The sequence below is a fragment of the Bidens hawaiensis genome, unplaced genomic scaffold (assembly GCF_021521415.1).
Source record: "Bidens hawaiensis isolate Kalapana, Puna unplaced genomic scaffold, B.hawaiensis_p1.1 tig00054471_1, whole genome shotgun sequence".
In the NCBI taxonomy this organism is placed as follows: Eukaryota; Viridiplantae; Streptophyta; class Magnoliopsida; order Asterales; family Asteraceae; genus Bidens; species Bidens hawaiensis.
Window position 1 is genome coordinate 14,003 of NW_027499822.1, and position 4,395 is coordinate 18,397.

A 4,395-nucleotide genomic window follows, 5' to 3' on the forward strand; every position below is an offset into this window, starting at 1 on the left:
AAGCTCTTAGTAGTTCTATCCAAGATAAATCATGTAGATGGTATATAGGTATATTTTTTTAGAACAACCAATTTCATTGCATATAGGTATATAATAATTGATTGAAAAATGTTTCTAGAACAAAGTTCCATTAAAAAAATTAAATAAACCCACGCCCATTATTCATCTAGAATAACGAATGGCTATATTTATGATTACGCCATGACATGTTTTTATCAACCCTCGACATAAATTTGGTTGTTTATGTGTAGTTTAAGAAGAATTATTCTGTATTATAATAATCAAAATTGAAATAAACATGCCGGACCTTCTAGTTTTTAAACAACCTTTGGAATTACATTAATACTCGATTGAGTATGACGAGATTTCAATCGTTCATATTGGTTTTGACTCTTCAGACTCCAAGTCAGACTCATACAGGAACATCATTAAAGAGAAAAACCATCACTATGGTAAACCTATTAAATATGATTTCGAACATGAGACTATAAGATCTCAAGTCTTAACCATCGCTCTCATGTTATTAGACCAGAAGGCTAACTGTGGATCTTTTAGTTAAAACTCTAATTGTTTTAAAATTGTAAGGTCATTATGTAATTAATTTTTTCTTATTTCGTGCCTATTCCTAAATTATAAACTATCAACATAATTGTGACTTAAGTTATTTGTTTGTTAAAGTCAGTGCCCCACAAATCTTGTTCTTTATTTACACATGCATGGGCGCAAACCACAAAGCCAAGAGAACTTCAATTTTATTGATCTAAAAAAAAAATCCTAGGATTAAGTTTCTTGATACGTTATTATGTTGAAACAATAAAATCTATAATTAGTAAAGAAAATATAAATATAGAACCAGAGAAGATAGGCTGATAGGGTCAATGAAATTACTAACTAAATTGAGTTTGTGGATCTACAAATAAATCTTAAACCACACATTGGATCATAATGATCCACATTTTAACCGCTTGATTTAAAACTATTATAGTTTGTTACGCGTTGACCTATCTTAACTCTTAACCATTCCTCTTGGACTTAATTTCGCCGTCCTTGGGTCAATGCGGCGAGTTGGACCGCTTTTGAGTTATAGAATTGAGTTAATTAATAAAATTAATTAGGAATAAATTAAATAATACTTAATTATATAAGTAATTCTTATTTTTCACATGATCCATGTTCGCTCCCGGTAACAAAAACTTTTTAAAACATCACCGATATTGATGATGGTTACAAATGCGTAATTTGATGGTAGATGAAACGACGAACATGGTTTTATTTATTTGAATAAAAAATCTAAGAGCTAATTAATGACGCTAAAGTTTTATAATAGGAATAGTCTAAAAGGTTTATGCGCGTCACATAAGAAAATGAGTATGAAAAAAAAGTTAAAATGATGAATGGTCATTTAAATCGATATAAAAGATGTAGGGTCAAGATTACGTATAATAATTCTTACAGTTTGAAGTCTTTAAATTGTACATCAATTCACATAGTGACATTATTATAAATATGAAATCTAAATTATGCACAAAATAAATAATTACGTATAAAGAAAACTTATTATGCATGAAGACACATAATAACACAACCTATAATTTTTTTCCCTATTACAACCATGCCACCGTTTTTTAAGTGAACTCAAGGGTCGTTTTTCACTCATACTCTTTTGTACGAAAAAATTATTTTAGTGTATCCTTTATCTATAAAAAATATGCTATAATAATAAATAATTTGACTTAGTAGTTAGTAGTAACTATCATTTTACCCTATATATGTTTCTTAACCATGAATTTATATGATCCAAATGTGGACCAACATTCTGTCTAGTAACAGTTACCCAACAATAAAGACATTGTTTCTTTATAAATATCCCACATGCATTCTCCAACAAAACCATTTTTCTTACACCCATGGCTAAGTTCATCACGATTTTGCTCTTGGCTCTGCTAGCTGTCACCATGGTTAGTTTGCCACATTGTACACACACACACACTACATTGTGTTGCATTTGTTTATTAACATTACATTTGTGTTTTTGTTTATAGGTTTTAGCTAAAGGAGGAGGACATCACCATGGTTATGGTCCTGGAAGTTTGAAAAGCTCTCGTAAGTTTTAAACGACTTGGTTTTACTATTTTCAAAAAAGGCTAACGACGCAACTTATTATCTGTTTGCCTTTGATTATGATATAACCACTACTCTTTAACGAATAAAATTGTGGTTGTTAAAAAAAATTTAAATTCCACTGCAGCACCAGCACCGGTTATGTCATGATATTCAGATAATTTTTTTTTATTAAAACAATCGTGTGTTAGAATGAGGAATTTGAACTAGGGATGATATTGATGCCGTACCAGCGTATCAAAATACCTATACCAAATTTTTGAAAAAGTGGTTATTGAATACCATACTGAAAATACTAGTACCAGTATGTGTACCAGTACTGTACTGATACTCGGTATCAAATGCTCATCTGTAGTTTAAACACTACCTCTAAACTCTGACCCTGGACTACCGTCACTTATACGAGTCATATAGACTTATACGACTCATATCAGTTCCACTTTTCATACACTAGTTGCGTATCTATACGTGCCGTGTTGACGGATAAATATTAATGTTATGTGTCTAGAGTTGTTTTGAGAATTAATTATAAGTGAAAATTATAGTCAATTGGCATGAGTAGATTCACACATTATTTTATGGTCAAAATATCTGTGACATTTCAGCTTTATTACTGTCCAGTTGTTGACTAACAGATTACTTGGTCAAGGGTAGTATGGTAATTACACTGATATTTTTTTGGTTATTGACTAGAATGCCCCGGGCAATGCATAAGGAGATGCAGCAAGACACAGTACCACAAACCATGCATGCTTTTCTGTCAGAAATGTTGTGCCAAGTGTCTTTGTGTACCACCGGGGTATTATGGGAATAAACAAGTTTGCCCTTGTTACAACAACTGGAAGACAAAGGAAGGAGGTCCAAAATGCCCCTAGATTTTTTTCTTGTGTTGATATTGATAGTCTTTTAGCTTTAATGTCCATTTGGTTAAAAGTGAAAGTGGACCAATAAATGTGTGACACTGTGTGAGGAACTTCAACATGTGCTAGCATATGTCCTAATAATGTTATGGAAGGACTGATTTGGTTTCTCTTTCTGATTTTATTGTTTTTGTTTTGTTTTTAACGTCTTGCTAGTTGTTTAATTAAATTTGTAATTTCATAAAAAAATATAACAATTAATGTATCTATCTCTATCTCTCTCTCGTTTAATATCGATGGTAAAACATATAATATATTAAAGCGTATCAAACTTTCGGTAAGAAACTTATAACATACCATGGTTACATAAATAAAGAGCTAAGATTAAAAGCAAACCAGTTATCCAACTCTTAATATGGGGGCTTTGATCTATTTTTAAACCAAATAAGCGACGTTTTAACACTAAAATTTTACGAGCCTTTCAAATCAACACAAAATTACAAAAAAAATTGCATGAACTACCTTTGTTAAAGTAGGAGATACTTGCAAAGCTCCAAAATGTTTGATTATAAAGTTGCCAATAAATGTCTTTTCTACCTCTCTTTCTTTATTATGAGATGTGAAGTTGTGCCAGTTTTTGATTTATTGGTGTTTCCCTTTTTAACTTAAATCATTTATGGCCATTGATGGCTAGTTATTTAAGAAAATGTACGTGATGTTATACAACAACATTAAAGCATACATATGCATGATATAAGTTTACAAACTATGAGTTTGTAGCAAGTAATTAACTTTACTAAGTGAGATTGGATTGGATGTATCAAATTACGAATCAAACTCCCAACATGTTTGTTTCATCTATTGTTGGAATCGGACATGGAGATACAATAGATGAAGAGTCCGAAAAAGGACCAAGGCAAGATAACTATAAGACAACTAGTCTCATGCAATCAACATTGAAAAGTTTCCTTGATTATGGTATAAAAAACCCATATTTCACAATGCATTCTGGTTTATGTATTTTTTTTATTATTAATCATTGGTTTGCCATTAGTAAAAGTTATCTAGTTCTAGTTTCTTTGTTATAGAATTTATCTAACATATTGTGATATGAGGCTCTCAAGTTCATGATCAATTATGAATGAGTGTGTGATGCATAGTGACAAATAACGGCACATCAGCGGTGATCAGTAATGGCAAGTTAGTCAAAAGAGCAAATGTGATAATTAGTTAGATTAGCAAGACAACATAAAGGTGGTTAATTCATTGAGACTGAGATGGATATGGTGATTCATTCGACATTGTAATAAAGAAGTTTGGTAATGTTTACCCTCTTTCAGAGAAATTTGCCACAATGGAGTGATGGACTCTACTAGTTTATAGAGAAGTCTAGTAAAGAACAACTTATGGTTGA

The 4,395-nt window shown here is 31.2% G+C and overlaps 1 long non-coding RNA gene across 1 annotated transcript; it reads left to right on the plus strand.

Annotated features, from left to right (window-relative positions):
• Positions 1-1,925: 1,925 nt before the first annotated feature.
• Positions 1,926-3,166, plus strand: LOC143600613 (uncharacterized). Its single transcript, XR_013147507.1, has 3 exons — positions 1,926-1,962; positions 2,050-2,103; positions 2,815-3,166. It is a non-coding gene; the product is annotated as an uncharacterized LOC143600613 (long non-coding RNA).
• The last annotated feature ends 1,229 nt before the right edge of the window (positions 3,167-4,395 follow it).